This window comes from Piliocolobus tephrosceles, chromosome 1 (assembly GCF_002776525.5).
Source record: "Piliocolobus tephrosceles isolate RC106 chromosome 1, ASM277652v3, whole genome shotgun sequence".
Classification (NCBI taxonomy): domain Eukaryota; kingdom Metazoa; phylum Chordata; class Mammalia; order Primates; family Cercopithecidae; genus Piliocolobus; species Piliocolobus tephrosceles.
The window spans coordinates 14,248,154-14,270,868 of NC_045434.1; the positions used below are offsets into that span (position 1 = coordinate 14,248,154).

The 22,715-nt window shown below is 41.8% G+C and overlaps 1 protein-coding gene across 2 annotated transcripts in view; it reads right to left on the reverse strand.

The window, feature by feature from the left end:
• Nucleotides 1-22,715, reverse strand: part of SLC35F3 (solute carrier family 35 member F3) — a 393,360-nt gene that overhangs the window by 16,219 nt on the left and 354,426 nt on the right. The window lies entirely within an intron of this gene.

Genomic DNA, 22,715 nt, shown 5'->3' on the forward strand with positions numbered 1-22,715 from the left:
CAGCACTAACGATAGGTAATGAGCTACTAAAAGAAATCACACACAAAAAATCTCATAATGTTTTCAGAAAGTTTACAAATTCGTGTTGGGCCTCATTCAAAGCCAGCCTGGACCACATGTGGCCTGTGGGACAGGGGTTGGACAAGCTTGCTCTAAGAGAACACATTGAAACATACTTTTAAAAAATGTTGCCCTCAATTGGAATTACCTTTGTGATCAGGCAGGGGCAGTCACTCCTTGGGCATATCTAATACCTTTTGGCTATGATACGAATAGTATTAACTCCCGACCTATTTTCTCCCTGAGGCCATTTTGTGGGTACTTATTCCACCATGTGGAAGTCCCACTTCTCTAAGAGACTGTCTAGCACAGGAAGAATAAGCAGATTCAAAAGTTCAGAGTCTAACGTGGGAATGAGATGAGGAAACATCTGTAGAAGAAAGTCTTTCGATGCCATTCTAGAGTCTAGCGGGAAGGATCAGAGATAGTTCAAAAAATCTTTAAGAGAATTAAAGCCAGTCTTCCACATGCAGAAGAAGGAAGTAGAGGAGGCCGTGGGGGGCTCGGGTGTGGAGAGAGGCCACTGAGAAGGCTTGGTCGACAGCTGCCTGTTTCCTTGACTGTCGGGGAGTGAAGATCATTGCTGGGTTGGGCCCGACGAGCCAGGCAAGGAGATGGACGAGAGAGGAGGCACTGCTCCGTGGAAGTCCCTGTCCAGGCTCATGGACGTGGTGCAGCACTGCCACAGCTGGGGATGGCCTGCCAGCCAGGAAGGGAGTCAGCCCCCTAGTGATCTAGAAATAGACTCAGTCCCAAATGAACTGCCATGAGAGCAAAAGAAAAGACATCTCTAGAACAAAGCAAATGCACTAGGTTGGGGGGAATAGCTCTGTTCTAGTGCCACTTAATATTAAAATGCAGAGAAAAAGGAGGAAAATTAAAAACAAGAGTCAAAGGGGATTGGGTAAGATTTTAAATTTAATTTTACTGTCTATTCTTCCTATCAATCTAGAAGGAAATCTGTCTTTGTTCATGACTCAACTATGGGATGTCCATAGCAGGAACAAGAAAACTCCTTAGAGAAAGGCATGAGAGCCCAGGATATTGAGAGAGGAGAAACACACTTACCGTTTTGTAGAGGCTGGTGCAGTTTGGCCACCTTTCTCTGCACACAGAGTCCTATGTTGCTTCTGAACAAACCGGGGCCAGGTAAAACATTCACATCACTAAATTTATCACGAAACTGATTCAACTGAATTGATTCCATTTTGGCTTTATATAGCTGCAACCCTCATCTAACTGAAGGCTGATATTTCTTTTTGCCACGTATTTTTCATACAGTATTCCAGCTACATTTTCTATGGGGTTTTCCCAAGCCCCTGTTTGCAGAAGACTGTTCCCCCAGGGGCAGTGACCGTGAATGATGGCTTCCTTTATGTTTGTGATTATGGTGGCTACAACGTGATGCTGGTCCATTGAGTATGACCAAAATAAAATACAAATATTCTTTCTGGCCACTCATGCCAACCTAGCTCCACTATACTTAGAGGTTTCCCTTCCTAAGGGAAGAACATCACACAAGTAGAATTTCCAATTTCCACCTGGCTCACTGTCATGAAAAATAATTCATGTTCTGGAGGGACCATCCAAGGCTAACTGGACAACCTACTTCCTCTCTGAAAATCCATATTTGACTCCTCCAAAGCCTGATTGTCGTAGGTGGGATGGAGAACGGAGGTAGGGCACAGACATGGCTTGGTATCGATGGCCCAAGTTGTTGGAAATGGGGAGGGAGTGGGGATTCCATCCTGGAGATGAAAAAGGTGAGACTCTGAGGCCTGGCAGAGTCCTGCTGGCCCTTTAAGGCATCATGGCCAGGAGATCACAGCTTAGGTTGGTGGATCTTGGTTCTAATGAGACCAAGACAATTGGCCCCCTGGACCTGTGAGCCTCCTGATATTTTGAGACCAAAGACTATGCACTGATCTTCAGTGCTAAGAGATTACTGCACAGTCTTCAGTCTTAAAACAGCATAATATTGGCCCAGAGCGGTGGCTCACACCTGTAATCCCAGAACTTTGAGAGGCCAAGGCGGGTGGATCACTGGAGGTCAGGAGTTTGAGACAAGCCTGGCCAACATGGTGAAACCCTGTCTCTACTAAAAATACAAAAGTTAGCCAGGCATGGTGGCAGGCGCCTGTAATCCCAGCTACTCAGGAGGCTGAGGAAGGAGAATCACTTGAACCCGGGAGGCGGAGGTTGCAGTGAGCTGAGATTGCACCACTGCACTACAGCCTAAGTGATAAGAGCAAAACTCCGTTTCAAAAAATAAACAAACAAACAAAAAGAACCCAGCACAGTATCTCAGGGTCTGGCTGGCCCATGTATGTCTCTGATTGCAAGGGAACCCAAGACAGATGATGAACATGAATCCATTTCTGCCAGAGACCTCCCTCTTCTTGGTATACAAATGGAGCACAGTCAACACTCTCTTGACTGACGCCCACATAACTGACTGGACAGTCTAACGCCCTTCATTCCTTCTGCTCACTGATGCTGCTGGCAGGCTAAAGACTAGAGGGTGGCAGGTTACTTCCAGAACACTCAAGTCCTTCTGTTCCTACTGATTGAGTCACATACAAAGACTTAGATGTGTTTACTTCTGATCCTGCTTGTGCCAGTTAGTTCTTGGTATTTCAGTTACACAGTTTAATTAAATATTTCATGAACCAATGAAATATGAGTGGGAAATGAAAGCTTTTTTTTCTGTGAAATCTAAATTGAAAGCTTCAAGAAAGACTTAATAAAAATAAGCAATACCAAGCCGGGTGCGGTGGCTCATGCCTGTAATCCCAGCACTTTGGGAGGCCAAAGTGGGTGGATCACAGGGTCAGGAGATCGAGACCATCCTGGCCGACATAGTGAAATCCCATTTCTACTAAAAACACACAAAAATTAGCCGGGCATGGTGGTGCGTGCCCGTAGTCCCAGCTACTTGGGAGGCTGAGGCAGGGGAATCGCTTGAACCTGGGAGGCGGAGGCTGTAGTGAGCTGAGATGGCACCACTGCACTCCAGCCTGGTGACAGAGTGAGACTCTGTTTCAAATAAAAAGCAATAGTGCTACTGAATATTGAATTATTCAATAGAATTATTCAAAGAAACATGGTAAAAGAAAAAATTGTAAAAATCAGTAAGTTCTGCACTCATATTATTTGACAAATACTTATGTTCTTAGTACTCTTTAAAGAATCCCAACTGGGATAGCCTAACTTGACTTTATATTCTAACTTTTCTACGAATTTCTAAAATTTGGTTATATTATATATTTAGGGACGAGGATGGCTTATCATTTAATTCATATCAACAAACACTGGTTTAGCACTTGCCATTCCCACAATTCTAGACAAGGTCTTGTGGTTGATACAGAAAAGTAAACTTTTTAAGCTAAGGAAACGTCTCTTTTAAACTAAGATGAGTTATTTCTTTTGTAATTTCTTCCACTTCAGTTTTTCTATTTAGGTTTTTTCTATTTCAGTTTTTCTGGTGCTTCTTTTAGTTTGATATTGGATCTTTTGGTTTGATCTTCTAATTTTCTTTTTTTCCCTTCTCTCTTTCTCAATCTTATTTTATGGGAGATTATCTTGACTTTATATTCCAACTCTTCTATTACATTTTAAATATTGGTATCCTCCATTTAATTTTCAAGAGGAGCTTCTGCTCATGAGAAGGTGTAATTGGGGAGATGACATTTATCCTTCAATAGGAGGCAACGCAAGCCTAACATATTGACATAGGAGATAGATGGTGTGGAATATAATGATGCTATACTGGAGAATTGGGTTGATTCGATAAGTCCTCATAAAAATGTGGATTTTGAGCTGAACCGAAGGACTAAAGGATAGGAAGGATTTATATAGGTATGTGTGTGGTGTGGGGCAGAGATAATATCCTTGTAGAGGTAAGAGAAGATATTGTATCTATGAAACAAGAACAAATGGGTATTAAAAAGGATATAATCTTGGAAATTAAATATACGATGTAGCTACATTTTTAAAATTAATAGACATTTTGGGAGGCCAAGGCAGGCAGATCACTTGAGGTCAGGAGTTTGAGACCAGCGTGGTCAACATGGTGAAATCCTGCCTCTACTAAAAAATATATAAAAATTAGCCGGGTATGGTGGTGCACACCTGTAGTCCCAGCTACTTGGGAGACTGAGGTATGAGAATTGCTTGAACCATGGAGGTGGAGGTTGCAGTAAGCTGAGATCAAGCCACTGCACTCCAGCCTGGGAAATAGAGCAAGACTCTGTCTCAAAAAAATAATTAATAGAAAAGTTGGAATATAAAGTCAAAATAATCTCCTACAAAATGAGAGAGAGAGGGAAAGAGGAGGAAGGAAGGAAGGAAGGAAGGAAGGAAGGAAGGAAGGAAGGAAAAAAATAGAAGATTAAACCAGAAAGTCCAATATCAAACTAAAAGAAACCCCAGAAGGAGCAAACAGAACAAACGAAGTGGAGGAAATTACAAAATAAATCATTCAAGACAGTTTCTCAGAACTGAAAGACATGAATCTTCATAATGTAAGGAGTCACCAAGTACCAACAAAATGAATAAAGAAAGAACCATAACAAGGTGTCTATTTGTAAAATAAAGGTATACAGAGAAAACCTAAAATCTCCCAAGAGAAATAAAACAAACAAGGTCAAGAAATAGGAAATTGTAATCACCTCAGACACCACCACAACCAAAATGGAAGCCAGACAATCATGGCACAATGCGTTAACATTTTTGAAGGAAAATTTTTTTTCTAGCCAGAATTCTATCACCAATCAATTATCAACCAAAGGTGGAGGTAGACTGAAAGCATTTTCAGCTATGCAGTCCTCAACAGCGGTGTCTCCCAAGCCACTGGAGGACAGGCTGCACCAAAGCAAGGGTGGTCTGGAGGAGAAAGACGTGGCAGCTGGAAGCAGGCCAACTCCACATGGGCAAGAGAGAAAGTGAGTCCCAGCATCAGCAGGGTGCTCTGCTGCAGACCAGGAACCACAGAAGGCTCCTGGAGGAGATTCTCTGAGGAAGTCTTATGATTAAGCAAGAACAGGGAAAATAGTGATAGGCTTTTGAGGTGGCAGAACGTTTAGGGAAAAAATAACAATCATTACATGGAAATCAAGATGAATGAGACAAAAGAGGGAAATATTGCTGGCAGGAGAAATGATGGGTTTTTCACAAAAGGCGGCAGAATCAGTGAACAACATATGTGTGCTTATGATAATGCAAACACTATGAACTAAAAATTGGGATATTATTATGTTGGGGGGTGGGGAAGAACGGGTAGGGTGAGATAGAAATCAGAGGATGTCTATATTTAAGAAATACGAAGATAAGAATTTAAGTTAGCTAAATGGGTATAAATACCAGAGAAAAGTAATCCGCAAGAATTGAGGGTGGTTGAGAGTAGGCAGATGTGGAGCTGGAAGAAGTTACTCCTCTTTACCATAATTCTTTTACTACTATTTTGCTTTTCCAAAGTATATGTATGCATTAAATTGCTAAAAGTAAGTTAATTAAAAACACATAAGAGAGAGGTAAAGTTTCTGTGGTTAAAGCTGAAACGTGGGCACTCAGACAACTTTGAGGGGTGCAGTTGGAAAACCACAGAGAGAGAAAAGCCCGGCAATTAACAGTGAAGGATGCCACAGCCCAGACAGACGAAAAGATCCACTCAAGTTCAAACAGATGTGAGTAGTAGAGCCAAACCTGCAGCCTGGCTTGTTCCTCAGTGAACACTCTTATGTTCCTCTCCTTTTCCCGTACCCATTTCATCACCATTTAAACATGTCTAAGTCTTTCCAACTTTAACATACTCCTGTACAAAAGCAAGCCTCTCACCCAGCCCCTTTCCTCTGTTCCCCTTTTTCATAGCCACACTTTTCAGAATAGCCATCTACGCTCACGTTCTCCATGACCTTGCCTTCCTCACTGTCCAGCTACTCTAGTCCATGCCTGCTCCCCACACTCACTCAAACCCCTGGACGAACTGTGAATGACCTTCACATTGCCAATTCCAGAAGGCACTTCTGGGTGTTCATCTTACTCTTGGAAGCCTCTGACATTGTTGACTGTTTCTCCCTGAAACACCCTCTTAGCTTCCAACTCAGCACAGTCCCCAAAGTTTCCTTTGACCTCTCCACACCCTTCTAGACTTCCTCTGTAGGCCTTCTTTGGTATTTTCTTTTTTAATTTCTTCTAAAAAAAAAAAACAAACCCAGGATACATGTGCAGAACATGCAGGTGTGTTACATAGGTACACGTGAGCCATGATGGTTTGCTGCACCTATTGACCCGTCCTCTGAGTTCCCTCCCCTTATCCCTCACCCTTCAACAGGCCCTGGTGTGTGATGTTTCCCTCTCTGTGTCCATGTGTTCTCAATGTTCAGCTCCCACTTATGAGTGAGAACATGTGGTGTTTGGTTTTCTGTTCCTGTGTTAGTTTGCTAAGGCTGATGGCTTCCAGCTTCATCCATGTTCTTGCAAAGGACATGATCTCATTCCTTTTTATGGCTGCATAGTATTCCATGGTGTATATGTACCACACTTTCTTTATCCAGTCTATCATTGATGGGCATTTGGGTTGGTTCCATATCTTTGCTATTGTAAACAGTGCAGAAATAAACATATGAGTACATGTGTCTTTACAGTAGAATGATTTCGATTCCTTTATGTGTATACTCAGTAATGGGATTCCTGGGTCAAACAGTATTTCTGGTTCCAGATCCTTGAGGAATTGCTGCACTGTCTCCCACCGCAGTTGAACTAATTTACACTCTCACCAAGAGTGTAGAAGTGTTCCTATTTCTCCACAGCCTCACCAGCATCGATTGTTTCCTGACTTTTTAATAATTGCCATTCTGACTGGCAATGAGATGGTATCTCATTGTGATTTTGATTTGCATTTCTCTGCAATGCTCAGCAATGTTGAGCATTTTTTTCATACATTTGTTGGCCATGCAAATGTCTTCTGTCGAGAAGTGTCTGTTTATATCCTTTGCCCACTTTTTGATGGGGTTGTCTTTTTCTTGTGCCTATGTTTAAGTTCCTTGTAAATTCTGGATGTGAGATCTTTGTCAGATGGGTAGATTGCAATACCACCCTGAACATGCCCGATCTTGTCTGTTCTTTGATATTTTCTTAGGGTTCTCTTCAACCTACAAATAGTCACTGAGTAATGTCATCTATTGTCATGGTTTTAAAGCCCAGCTGATGACTCTTTAATCAGGACATTTTAAAAAATCTGACACCACCCTTGCCTGGACATTCCCAGATGCCTGAAATTCAGCCTTCCCAAATAAACTCAGTGTCTTTCCCCTGCATCCTCAATCCCGAGATGCTACCATGATTCAAGTTTCTACCCAGGCCAGATACTTAAGAATCATTCTCAGCTTCTCCTTTTTTGTCTTCACATCTAATTTATCACCATGGCCTATAGAGTATTTCTACTAAATATTTTATTCTCACAGTTAGTACCCTGACCTATGCCCTTATTCTCACTCACTTCAACTACTGCTGCTGGAGACTAGCTTCTCTCATCACTGCTGTCCCTCCTCTAATCCAATTCGTTCCATTTTCCACACTACACTCAGAGAGATCCTCCTTTTCCCTGGCCTTCCCTTAGGATAATGGCCAACCTCTTTGGTCGGTTAATTTCCATCAGTTGCATATCAGCTCACATATCCCCTTCAGTGTTGGAACCATGTGTCAGTGTTCCTGACACATGGTCCCATAATGCCCTGTCTTCCTTGTCATAGTGTACAGGACCATTATTGTAATTGCACTTTATTGTAATAGCAGCTTATTTAATTGTTTGACTTCTTCACTAGAACATACACTCTGTGTGGTTGTTATACTTTTGCTTCATATTATATCCTCATAGCCTAGCATATAATACATGTTCACAAATAATTTTTTTGTAGAATGCATGCACTTATTCCTTTATGGAGGACCAGAGGTTTTTCAAACAATGAAGCATGGGGCCATTTGTCTTAAAAAATCCCAAGGAGCTGTTAAAAATACAATTGCTTGGATTTGACCCAAGACATACTCAATCATACTGTCCAGTGAGGGGCCAAGAATTTTGTAGAGAATGGTTCAGTTTATATGCGGGATGCATTCTTGACAGCATGCCATAATTCAAAATTTACAAATCTTGACTAGCTTTCCCCCAGTAGCACTGTGTTTCTGTTCGTCAGCCAGTTAATGTTAACACCATTACCTGGCATTTATAGTTTACTTGGCCTTCCAGAACTGGTATTTTGATTCTTGTTTAACTTTTAAAATCTCAGAGGAGTCGTATTATTTGAAATTTTATGCATACATAAAACTTGTCATAGTTATGTTTTGCTACTGCAAATTTTCCTTAACATGTGAACTTCACTGTATTTTTTCAAAATTTCCAGATTATTTTCATGAACAAATTTGAATTCAAAGGTTCATGCTCTTTTCTTGCTCTTTCTCCGTTCTCTTTATTTCTCTCTTTGAAAAAGTTCTTCTAAATTTTTAATTGTGGTAAAATACATATAACATAACATTTACAATCTTAACAATTTCTTTTTTCTTTTTTTTGAGGTGGAGTCTCACTCTGTTGCCCAGGCTGGAGTACAGTGGTGTGATCTCGGCTCACTGCAACCTCCACCTCCCAGGTTCAAGCGATTCTCATGTCTCAGCCTCCTGAGTAGCTGGGACGACAGGCGCCTGCCACCATGCCCGGCTAAGTTTTGTATTTTTAGTACAGACGGAGTTTCACCATGTTGGCCAGGCTGGTTTTGAACTCCTGACCTCAGGTGTGAGATACCATGCCTGGCCATTTTTTACTTTGTAAATATGGAATTATACATCTTCTGTGCTTTTTGTTTTTTTTTTTTTTTTTTTTTGCTCAACATTATGTGTGAGAGAGTCATCCATGTTGTTGTAGGTGGCAGTATTTCACTTGCTATATAGCATCTAATAACATAATTTATTTACCCATTCTACAGTTGATGGACATTGAATGGCTTAGATTATAAATAATGCTGCTATAAACATTCATGAATATATCTTTTGGTGCACATATGTATGTGTTTAGTTTGGGTATATACAAAAGAGTGGAAATACAAGATTAGAGAGTATGTACATGCTCAGCTTTAGAAATAGTACCAAACGGTTTTCCAAAGTAGTTGTACCAGTTTACACTATAATTTTTTTTTTTTTTTTTTTTTTTTTTTTTGAGCAGAGTCTCACCCAGACTGGAATGCAGTGGCACAATCTCAGCTCACTCACTGCAATCTCTAACTCCCAGGTTCAAGCAATTGTTGCGCTTCAGCCTCCTGAGTGGCTAGTATTACAGGCATGTGTCACCAGGCCTGGCTACGTTTTGTACTTTTAGTAGAGATGGGGTTTTGCCATGTTGTCCAGGCTGGTCTCGAACTCCTGGCCTCAAGGGATCTGCCTGCCTCAGCTTCCCAAAGTCCTAGGATTACAGGTGTGAGCCACCACACCCAGCTTATCATTAATCTTTTAACTGAAATTTTTAATCCATTTACATTTAACTTAACTACTGCTATATTTGGGTTTAATTCTATCATTTATCTTTTCTATTTGCCTCACAAATATTTTTATTTTTTCATTTGTGCTTTTTTTTTGCCTTTTTGTGGGTTAATCAAATTTTAAAATGATCCAATCTCTCCTATATTAGCTTGTTAGAAATACATTTTAAAAATTATTCTTCCAGTGGTAGATATTATAACATGTACTCTTGACTTATTAGAATATATTTTATTTGATAATTTTATCACTTCTTGGACAATACAAAGGCCTTACAACACTAATTCCATCCCACACTTCTTTATCGTATTTTAGGCTGTTATTTTTATGAGTTTTTGTTCTACATATTTTTAAAATCCTGTGACATGTTATTACTGCCGTTTTAGACAGTCAGTATTCATTTATATTTAACCACATATTTACTATTTGTAAAGCTCATCATTTCTTCCTGAGCTGCTGTGCTTCCCTCTGAGATAATTTTATTTTTTTCTGTCTGAAGAGTCTATTTAAAGTATTACTTTTTGCATGGGTCTGTTTTCATAAAAATATCTTTATTTTTGTCTTCACTTTTTTTTTTTTTTTTTTTTGAGACAGAGTCTCACTCTGTTGCCCAGGTTGGAGTGCAGTGGCGTGATCTCAGCTTACTGTAACCTCTGCCTCCCAGGTTCAAGTGATTCTCTTGCCTCAGCCTCCCGAGTAGCTGGGATTGCAGGTGTGCACCACCACACCCAGCTAATTTTTGTATTTTTAGTAGAGATGGGGTTTCATCATTGTTGGTCATGCTGGTCTTGAACTCCTGACCTCCTGATCCACCCACCTCAGCCTCCCAAAGTGCTGGGATTATAGGCATGAGCCACCATGCCCAGCCCCTTGTCTTTACTTTTTAAGGAACATTTTTATTAGTCTTAGAATTTCAGGTTGATAATCATTTTCTTTCCATCCTTTGAAGATATTTTTCCATTGTCTTCTGGCTTCCAGTTTTTCTGTGGAAAAGTCAGTTGTAAATTCTAATTTTTGCTCTTTTGATGACAACGAATTATTTTTCTCTGGCTTCTTTTTTTAAAACATTTTGTATCTACTTTGGTTTTCAGAAGATTTGCTATGATATGGCTAGGTGTTTTTCGTTTGTTTTTCTTTTTGTGGTAAAGGGAGAGCTTGGGATTTATAAAGCTCGAATCCATGGTTTGATGTCTTCCATCAGTTTTGGAAAATTCTTGGCCAATATACACTCTCCCCTCTACTCCTGGGACCCTAATTATACACATATCAGACCTTTTTACTGAACCCATATATATGTTTCTTATGCTTCTTTCTGAATTTCCACCTTTTTTTCTATCTGTGTTGCAATCTGAGTATTTGCTAATGACCTATTTTCCATTTTATGAATCCTCTCTTTTGTTGTATCAGACCTTCTGTTAAACCAACCTATACATTCTTAATTTCTGTTATGTTTTCCATTACTCGGCTATTCCTTTGATTATTCTTTATAAATTTCAGTTATCTGGTGAAATTCTTCATATTTTCAGTACTCTTTTGAATATATTAATCACAGTTCTTTTATAGTCTGCATCTAATAACTCAAAACCAAGGGACATCTCCAGATCTGCTTCTAATTTCTCTTTTATTTTTAGTTCTTGGTTTTTGGCGATGTAGTCATTTCCTGGCCAGCTTTTTCTTTTTTCTTTTTTTTTTTTTTTTGAGACAGTCTCGCTCTATCACCCAGGCTGGAGTGCAGTGGCGCAATCTTGGCTCACTGCAAACTCTGCCTCCTGGGTTCATGCCATTCTCCTGCCTCAGCCTCCTGAGTAGCTGGGACCACAGGCACCCGCTACCATGCCTGGGTAATTTTTTGTATTTTCAGTAGAGACAGGGTTTCACCGTGTTAGCCAGGATGGTCTCCATCTCCTGACCTCGTGATCTGCCCGCCTCGGCCTTCCAAAGTGCTGGGATTCCAGGCATGAGCCACCATGCCTAGTCTGCTTTGTTACTTTTTATTGATGACAGTCTGTGTAAAGAAAACTGTAGGGCTCTGAATGATGTCATTTTCTTCTGGTGTAGATTTAATGTTTTCTGGCATGATCACCTTGACTGGCTCATACTAGTCAATTTCTGTTTTTCCTCCTTTATTTTCAGGTCATGGAACTTTCTTTGGTCTCAACTAAAAGTACTGGTTGTTTACAAGGGCTTCTCCCGCTTGATGGGTTTGAACTCCGGTTTTTCTCCCCATGACTATGAGACTACTAAAGTCTTTGCCTTGGTGGATGCTTTTTCTGTTTGGTTCCTCCTTGTCTGATCCCAAACATTCACAGTTTAGGTATCAGTCAATACCTTGAGGCTTAACTGCGTATGGAATTTAGATTGACTTCTGTTGAGTTCTTCTCTTCTGTGATCCTGAATCAATCTCAATCCATGGCTAGGTTGCCAGCCTTGAATTTCTAGCTTTTTGCCCTCCCAGCCTAATGAATGCCATAAGTTCCATGCTGCTGGTTTCTGTTTGGCTTCCATGACACACTCTGTGAACTGGAAAATTCTCTAAGAAGTCAAAGCACCACCAAATGTACGGCTGCCCTCCTCTGTGTCCCTTCACTCTGGATCTTGGCACTTTAAATCCCGGCTCTATTGGTTGCTCTCTGATGCCCCCAAACATTTTTTAAAAGTATTTTCTCCAACTTTATAATTCTTCTCAAAGGGAGGGTTAGTCTGATTTACTCTGTCAGAGAATTGCCTACCTTTATTTAAGCTGCTAAATTTTACAGGCTCAAAGGAGTTTCTGAAATGACCATGGGTAGGTGATCAGAGAAAAGTTTTAATAGTGGCAAATTGATCAGTCCTGGGCCCCAATCCAGAGAGGCTATTTCAGTAGGTCTGGAATGGGGTACAGAAATCTATATATTTTAAAATACATTTAGGAGATTCTGATGCATATCCAGGTAGATCACCATCTCTGAAAATATGTCTGAGGAACATTTGTGCCATTAACATCTGGGGCACTTGCTAACACTTGTCTAAGCCACTATCATTTCTTACCTAGATTATTATTATCCTTCTTTCACACCTTTGTCTCATTCTTTTCAGCATAAATCAGGCCATGTTATTTTCTTGCTCAAAAACTTTCCTTGGTTTCCCATCTTATTTGGAGCAAAAAATGTAAATATGGGGGAAGATTTGGACATGGTTCTTTTCCTCATCCCTTCAGATCTCTGACCAAACGTCAGAGAGACCTTCCTAGACACCCTCTATAAAACAGCAACTACACTACCTCAATCACTTTCAGCACACCTTCATCCCTCATTTCTTTATCACTTGCAATGTCATTCTCTGAGACGTCACATATTTACATTTTTCAAAAAAACCTGTCTTTATTGAGGTATGATTGACCTAAAAAAGGCAGTACATATTTAATGTATAAAACTTAATGAGTTTGGAGTAAGTACATACCCATGAACTCCACAATTAATGCCACAGATACATCCATTACTTCCAAAGTTGCCCCAGTCCTTTATTTGTGTGTGTTAAGAACACATAAGATTTACCCTGTTAGCACATATTTAAGTATATGCTGCAGTATTAGTAGCTATAGGCACCCTGCTGTACAGAAGAGCTCTAGGACTTATTCATCTTGCATAACTGAAACTTTGCACTCTGACTAACTCTTCCCTGTTTTCTGCCCCCCTTATCCTTTAGCAACCACCATTGTACTCATTGCTTCTATGAGTTTAACTCTTTTTTTTCTTTTTTGAGACAGGGTTTTGCTCTGTCTCCCAGGTTGGAAAGCAGTGGCATGATCATGGCTCACTGCATCCTCAATCTCCAGGGCTCAAGCAATCTTGCCACCTTGGCTTCCCAAAGTGCTAAGATTACAGGCATGAGCCACTGTGCTCAGCCAAGTTTAACTATTTTAACTATTACCTTATATGAGTGAGATCATGTAGTATTTGTCCTTCTGTGTCTGGCTTATTTCACTTAGCACAATGTCCTCTAAGTCCATCTATGTTGCCCAGATGGCAGGATTTTCTTCTTTTGTAAGGCTGAATAGTATTTCATGTTGTATACATACCACACTTTATCCATTCATCCATCAGAAAACATTGAAGCTGGCTACTGTGAATCATGCTGCAGTAACATGGGAATGCAGACATTATCTCTTTAACATACTGATTTCAGTTCCTTTATATATATACCCAGTAACAGGATTTCTGGATCATATGGTAGTTCTATTTTTAATTTTTTGAGGTATCTCCATACTGTTTTCCATGGTGGCTGCACCCATTTTCATTTCTACAACAGTGTACAAGGGTTCCCTTTTCTCCATATTATCACTAACACTTGCTGTCTTTTGTTTATGATAGTAGCCATTCTAACAGACGTGAGGTGGTATCTCATTGTAGTTTTGATTTTCATTTCACTAATGATTAGTGATGCTGAGCATCTTTTCATATACCTATTGGCCATTTGTATGTCTTCCTTGGAGAAATGCCTGTTCAGGTCCTTTGCCCACACATTTTTTAGTTGTTTGTGTTCATCCACCAAAATATGAGTAGGCAAATATTTCATTAAAAGAAAATGTAAGTTCAAGGCATTTGCATTCTACAAGAAATTTTAGTTTCTGAGATTTTTCCCTTGAGGAATGGTCCAGCCTGAACGATAAGGTCTTCGAGACGGAACGTGGAGAAGCACAGACTGCATATATGTCTCACTAACTAGGAGTTTTACAGCCTCCTCCACAGGAATCTGTTCTTTGGGGACCAGCTGGTTATTTTGCATGCTCAATCAAACAGCAGAGGTATCTGAGAAGCACCGAGAGTGTGCCTGTTCCCAAAGCATCACTGGTCCACAGGGCCCCTGGCCAACTTGCTAGGTTCACAGTGAAGTGATTCTGTGCTCTATGACTAAGGTGAAGATGGAAGCTGCAAACACAGAGGATGAGACAGCCTCCATTTATGTTTAGATACTAAGATGGCAAGTGAAGAGGTCTGGCTACCTAGGAAGGATGGACCTTCTGAACTGCTGCACATTTCCTTCCAATCTGAAACAGCCTCTCCAGATCAGAAACCATTCTGCCTATTCTAAATAGTTCATTAAAATATTGCACGGAATAAAGCTACTTTGAATCACTTTGTTTGTGATAGTCCACTTAACCCAATGAGGTTACACACAAGGTTTTTTTTTTTTTTTTTTTTTTTTTTTTTTGCAGCAGAAAGACCCCACAGGACCATCTCTTGCAAGATGTGATTTTTTTTGTTATAGAGGTAGGAGATGAAGAACAAGCTGGAGATGGGCTCTACTGACAGCTGTTAGTACCGAAGTGGAACAGGCGGCTCAGGAAAGTGTCAACCTTCTGCTTTAACAAAGCACATCCCTCCACAAAACAGAGGAAACCGCGCTCAGCTCTTATTCAACAGGTCCCAGAAAATAACAGCTGCTGGGCTCTCACTTCCATGTTGCTGCTTTTTTACAACTTCCACATCAGCGACGATTGGTTTTGAGTTTCACTGAACTGTCAAGAGATGAACCAGGAATACATTTGTATAACACATGATCCAACAGCATTTATATCCCAGAGTGGAGAAGACACAGCAGAGTGTGTGGACCTTTACTTGGCTCCTTTAAAAGGTGGAACTCAGACTCAGTGGCAACAGTGGAGCAACACCAGGTCTGAGGGTGCCCACCAGAGTCCCAGAATGGGACTCCACAGCTGTGGCAGGTGTCTGTGTTCATCTGCTGGCTGGCCTGGCTTTCTTCCCCAGCGGTGGTTATGTGCTTGGGGCTTTGCAGTGGTAGAAAAGAGTATATTTAGCTTATTATGAAAAAGAATTTTCAAATAATTGTTTAACAAGAAAAGAAGTTGAGATTTCAAAGCTGGGCTTACTTTTGTACCTCCACACCACTTTTCAGGGATCTAGGATTCTGTCAGTGTGAAAAGACAACCAACGACAATTCCAAACTTTTGATAAGATTTCCTGAAGACCATGGGTGAGCAGCACTTCCTCTCAAGCCCAGCCTGGCTCCCATGCTTGCAATTGAGAGACTGACACTTGAGAACTGGCCTGACCAATGTGCTCTTTGCATTTATCGCCATGAAAGGAATGGCAATTGGGTACACATCAGTGGGCAGAATGGCAATCTTCAAAGCCCAAGCTTTGCAAGGGAGCAATGCAGTATCCAATGAGACATCTCATAGAGCTACCCGACAGATATTCAAGAACAGTATATATATAATGGAAGAGTTTAATTATCCTATGGGGATTCCAAAAGGCCTTCGGCCCAACTTTAGTCCCTTCGTCACTCATGTTAATGTCACCTGCTGTCCTTGGCCTTTTTCAGAGGAGCAGGAACAATATCTTGTCCTAGTGATCTGTTGCTAAAACAGGCTGCAGGAACACAGAGGTGTCGTCACAGGGCTCAGCTGGGACAGTGAGGCACCGAGATGGGCACCCTTCCTCACTAGACAATCATGACATTTCTCTGCATCTGGCCGAACTCAGTTTCTGCCTCAGGCCCCATGGGCTTCATAAGTTTGCAGATACTTCCCTGCTGCTGTCTCCTTCACGGAGTTACTAGCTCTCTCCTCTTGCATGACTTTCTCTTTGACTTTGGGCTCCCCACAGGCACCCTGTAAATCTGCCCCCATAATACTCTGTGCCCACCTCCCTCACACCTCTGCAGAGCTCCATCGTTACTGTTTACATAGCTGTCTCTCCCAGCAGAGCACGATCTCTTCCTGGAAGAAGGAGTCTGTGTCTCAGTCACCTTTGTACCTTCCAGCATCTAGGATAGTGCACAACTCAAAAGTGGCAGTCAGGAAATATTTGCGAATAAATGAGCGGAACTCAGTGCTTGATGTTTAGGCAGATTTTGCCAACATCAGCACATTTACACTGCCAGAAAGTTTAGCAAGTGGTATCTTTAAACTGTGAACTATCAGTTGGCAGGGACGTCAGAGCTCTGACTTCCATACTTTAGATGTAGGAAAGCTCTGGCATGGATGTGATGCATTCTGTCCAGGGTGGTGGGGAGCTAGTTAGTAGCAGGGCTGAGTCTAGAACTAGGGGCTCCTGATTCAATTTCCCACTCTCTGCATTTATTTTAGTGAAGCCTTAATTGTGGCTGATGTGCTGGGTAAAGTGGAACAATCTTTACCAGAAAGAGAGTCGCTGCCCACCTACTCTGCTGGCCGAGACAGAGCCAGGAAACAGCCAAGCCTGTTGCAATGGTGGTTCCTCCACTGCTTCGGCTCAGTGCTGTCGAGGGACCTGTGTGGAGTGCTGAGCCTAAGGAACCTGCCTCCCTGGGTTTTGCAGGAACGGGTATGTGGATTTGGGGTTTATACCCTGCAACTAATTATGCAGATGTGTGGGCAATGCTCTTTGCTATTTCCAGGAGCTGTGTTAAAACTATTTAAAGCCATGGGCATAGATTTGTCTTTAGAAAGGAAACATTCAGGGGAATTATCCCAAGGGTTCTCCCTCTGGCTTATGATTTATGCTTTTAAAAAATAGCTTCCTTCAAATTGAAGAGACGTAATGACCTGTGGAATTCAGCATCAAATGAACAGGCTGTGTTTTCCTGGTCTCAAACCTAGAGTAAGATGAAGATGACCCCGATTCAATAGCTTTTGAAAAATCAGGATCATTCCTAAAGAGAACAGTTTTATGAAAGTTGAAATGAAAGGTTGTTATATCTCAAGGGCAAGAAAGCTTATGGTTGGGGTCAACTCCATAATGTGCCTTTTTAGATAACACTGATTTCTATTAATTGCAAAGCTTTTCAAGGCCAGCCCCAGGAGACTGGTGTGTCTGGGTGCACTGCTTTTGAAGGCAGCTGTGCTCTTTTGGCATGTCTGTCTCTCTCTCCTCCTCACACACACAGCCAGACTGCCTACATTCAGACCGACAGTATGGACTTCTTTAGAACTGGATGGATTTCCATGGCACATGCTGATTGACGGCTTCTTGTAAATATAATTTAGATTGGACTAACCGTCTAAATGTGTATTCCCTGGCCCTGCAATGTGATGTGGATCACAGACATGCATTGTTCACCCTTGAAGAAGACACAGAGATTCAAGGATTCAAAATCGGTTAAGAGAAAGTTATCCTTGTTTTTGGATGTTTTTCCAGCATAAAGTTCCCGGGTAGAGCTGAGCTCTGGCTCTCAGTTCCTCGCCTCCTAGACCCAGACTTGCACCCCGGAAGCTGCCATTCTCAGGGCTCCTACCTGCTCCAGAGGCTTCCCGACAGGCCTTCCTAGTTCCCATCTTGCTGTGATTCTGTTTATGGCTCCTTTCTGTGCATTCGGAGTCTATGGACACCCGGTGACAGTCAGCTCTAGCTGTGAGAGAGGTAGTCTCTCTTTTCTAGAAAAAGTGGAGCTTTTCAAAGTAAAGTTACTCTTATCTGCCTATGGCAGCAGAGGGGCCGGAGGCAGGATCTTGCTCGAGTGCCCTTTTTGGGAACCTGATAATGAGTCGTAGACATCATAAGTGTAAACATGAATTAGCTGCATAGCTCTGGGTGTCAGTTGTTTTCTTCGTGTGTGAAATGAAGGGCCAGATCCAATGGCCTCTAGGATCCTTTCACAGTCAAAAATCAACAAATATGAGATTCAAATCCTGATCATTTGAAAATCTAAAGCTGGAAATAATTTTCTGGAGGAGAGGCCCAGGCCTGGAGAAAATATCACTGTTGAAGGGCCCTGGTTTGGGAGGAGGGCAGGCCCTGCCTGTACGCTGCTTCCTCTCTGTTCATGGCAGGGAACTGACAGTTCATAAGAACAAGGGCAACTCTGAACAGCAGCAAAGCCTCTCACTGAGCATGTTAAAACCACCCCAGTATGAGCCCCAGGGCCCTTTCTCATTCCAAGACAGAACATTTGGGGGTGATATACACCCATGGGTGGGATCCTAACGTTTATAATTTATTCCAGACCCCAGGATGCCCCAACAAGCACCATAATTGTTTTAGTCTTTTCTTGGTAACAGTTCTGGAGCCAGATAGTTAACCCATTTATGCCGGAGGTTGTGATTTTTTGAATTGAATTTGAATTTAAAAATCAGACATTGGTGATGACCTTGAGCAGTAGGATAGAAATAACTCCCACATGCTTGGAGTTCCAATAATGGAACACTAGGCATAAGTGGATCAAGGGAGTCAAAATCTTCCCTGATCATGTTGTCTATGCAAGCCCAGAATCAAGACCCTGCTGATCTGTAGAGGGCCACTGCTGAGAGGCCAGATGGCCTTCCTGCTGTCCTTAGCCAGGCTTGCAAGGGATCAACTGCCTCACACATTGCTTTCCTTGCATGATTCTCAATGTGCCGGGCTGCCAGAACTTGGCAAAAAAGGGAGCAGAGAGGCACTGCAGCAGTGTTTATAGGAGTGGATGTATCTAAGCCTTACAAATCCCTTTTCCCTCACTCCAAGACGCAGAAGCACATGCTACCACCAGTCCTGCAGCCAAACACAGACACATGCAGTCCAGGCTTGGTGAGCTATGGTTTCCCTAGAGCTAAGACAGTCAGGGATCTGTCACTGCCACTCTTAACCTCTTGTTCCCCTGTTACTCTCATCCCATCTCGAAGCCTGGTGCTTCTTTTTTGTCTTCTGGACACCAAAGACATCTCTAGCTCCTGATACCTTTGGCTTTTGCCTTAAAGTGTATTTGGAAAGTACAAGGACCAACTGCAGTCAATTTTGTTTCTGGAAGGCAAGATGACCCTAATTAGTGTGAGTACAAATTATGGTGGCTTCTCCACCACGAAAACCCCACTAGGGGCCTAGCACAGTGACTCATCTGTAATCCCAGCACTTTCGGAGGCCAAGGCAGGAGGATTCCTTGAGCCCAGGAGTTCAAGACCAGCCTGGGCAACAGAGTGAAACTTGTCTCTTAAAAAATATTTAGGCACTTGTGGTGGTATGTGCCTGTAATTTCAGCTACTTGGGAGGCTGAAGAGGCTGCAGTGAGCCATGATTGCACCACTGCACTTCAGCCTGGGTGACAGAGCCAGACTCCATTTCTTAAAAAAAATATATATATATATCCTCTAATGCAGCTCTGTGCTACCCTGCTCCATTTTTCTGGGGAACTGCTTCTCCTCTGGCTCTACTCTGACTCCCCCCAAGCTCTAGCCAAGGGCCTCACCATGTGGTCTGGGGACCAGCAGCATCAGCTCTGCCTGGGAGCTTGTTAGGAATGCAGTGCCAAGCCCCACCCCAGACTTCCTTCTTGAAATCAAAATCTGCATTTTAACAAGTTCCCCTAATGTGTGCACATTAGCATTGATAAGCACCGCTCTAGCAATCAGAATTGAACATGGGTATTGCCTGTTGCCTTTTTGGCTACAGTGATTAACATCAGTCAGAGTGTGTGTGTGTGTGTGTGGCGGGGTGAAGGGGGGAAGGAGAGGGTGGTTTGGTTGGGGGTGAGCAGGCACGTGACCCAAGCTGGGCCCAAATCTTCTATCTCCAGCAACTATAATCAGCCTTTGGCTTTTTCACATCTCCAGTGAAGAGCCTATTCTTTAATGGTGAATCTGAAGTCTAAGGTCATATCTACTGGTGGCCTCTCCTTACCCCCAATCCAATCTTCAGTAAGAGAGAATCAAGCCAGTACACAGAGAGTAGCAGAATTGAGAGGGACCAAAGAAGGAAAGGGAGGAAAAATAAAGGTGAGTTCTATTACTTTTCAAGTTTTTAGCTGTAGAATGAACCCTCAGGTTCTTTAATGTACTAGTTCATTCCATCCTAAGGCCAGGTGCTCAACTCCTCTAACAAGTCTCTCAACCTCTAAAATATCATTCTAGCAAATCGCCTTTTCGCTTAAGCTAGATTGAGCTGGTTTGATTAATTTTCTAAGTATTCCTGATGAGTGCCCTTGCAGTCAGGGGCTGAGGCCTCTAGGGCCATCCAGGGTGAGGGAGGGAAATGGAGTAGGATTCTCAGCAGTTTCCTGTTGATGAATGTCCCATCCCTGACCTCCGACTCCAGGACATGGGGCCATCACTTCCACTTCGAACTTTCCTGCAAGTGCACCGAGGCTAGCCCTTCTCTTGAGCGATGGAGTCTACCTTGTATGTGTGGGAGTATACTTTTTATATGGGCTGAAGTATATAAGACTTACAATATGTCTCAGTCTGATATATTTTATTCAATGTTACCTGGAGTTTACTGTGTTTTACACTCTAAAGATTTATATCATACCATTTTTGAGAAATTTTTTCTCGTGATTATTCTTTAAAACAATTTATTCTCCCCATTTCTTCATTCTGCTTCTGAAGCTCCTATGAGGTAAATGTTACAGCTTCTTATCTTATCATCTCTTAACATTCCATTGTGTCTTGTCATTCCATATCTCTTCACTTATTTTTTGTATTTCTCATCTCTTTATGTCTCTGTGCTTTATTTTGGATGATTTCTTCAGAACGATCTTCCAATTCACTAATTCTCTTTTGAGCTGTGTCTGGTTTATAGCTTAACTCATCATTAAAAAATTATAACCATTTTTTCCTTCTGGAGTGCTTATAGTTTCCAATTTCATTCTTCATGTGTAATGCCCTCTTATCTTCTTTCTTTGAAAACTTTAAACATACTATTAATAAAGCTCTTGTGGTTTGTGCAGCAGTTCCTGGGATGTGAGTTCCACCATTTGTTGTGGTTTGCTAACTTTCTCTCTTATAATGTTTTGGTTTACCTTGTGATTTATAGGTTTTGACTTTGGGATCACTTTTAGTGGGTGTTTGTTTTGTTTTTTAAATACCATCTGTGCAGTACTGTAGAGATGTTCCCATGGGACAGTTTCATGTTTTCTTCCGTCTGGACTGTATGGGTTTCCCCAGTCTCAGTTTGACTTTTCTGTTAATTTCTTAGCTCATGGTTTTGGTTCTGTTTAGCTAATGTGAATTTGGACTCCATACTTGCACATAGCATGGACTTGGTGTTCCAGTTTCTAACAGGTGACTTTGTCTTCCCATATCCCAAGGGTGGGTGATTTCTGTGCCACACCCCTGGTCTGGTAGGCAGAGTTACTCCAGCCTCCTTTGATGAGTGGGAAGGCCTTCTTGGATTTCCAGCTTTATGTAGAGAGGTATAGTCATATTTCCAGTAATGTAGGAGGGCTACACACTTAACCCAGCCTCAGGATATATAGTTAATTCTGACAGCACAGTGGGAAGTTTGGTTCTTCTTCATTTCTGGCACCTGTTGCCTTCCCTTCCTTACTTTCAAGAATAGTAGGTATTTTCTTTAAACTTGTGTGGAATTTTATTCAGCATTGCTATCGTATTTGGAGAAAATCAGGGACAGAATTGCTAAAGCCAATGTGGTCTACACAGTGATGGGAAGTTTCAGAGACAAAGGCTTCTTGTACATCCCAGGACCCCAGCGGGGTGATCCTCTCCTAAGGAAGCTCAAATGCCATGATGTCATTGGACATCAATTAATTCACTTTTCAAGGCTCTGGGCACTGCCTCTGCCTCTGCCTCAGAATTGTGCTCATCATAGCTATGCTTTCTCTTCCCCTCTTTTCCCCAGATTACTGAGTGTGATGCTTATTATTCTTTGTCTAAGTGATTGGCGAAGCCAGAGCTTCTGAATGTGTCCCAGAGGAAACAGTCCCATTTGAAATGGGTAACATTCAAGCTACACCCTTTGGATCTCTCAGCCCCTGGTTCCTCCTGCTTCCATCAGGAGGCAGTGTGGATCAGTGAATAAGGCATACAAATTTTTGAAGCCAGAAAGACAAGGGTTTGAACCCCACTTCCACTATTTATCAATAGTGGAGCCATATGCGTCTTCTGGAATCTTTGAGTTCCTTAATTTCCTCAACAGGAACTCCCAGGCTCACGTGATCCACCTACTGCAGCCTCCCAAGTAGCTGGAACTAAAGGTATACACCACCTTGCCCAGCTAATTTTTTTAATTTTAACTTTTTGTGGAGATTTTGACTTTTGTAGACTGGGTAACACAGCCTGCTATGTTGCCCAGGCTGGTCTCAAACTCCTGGCCTGAAGTAATCCCCCTGCCTTGGCCTCCTAAAATGCTAGGATTATAGGCATGAGCAACTGTGCCCAGCCATAGTTACTTTTATTTATTTATTTATTTATTTATTTATTTATTTATTTATTTATTTATTTATTT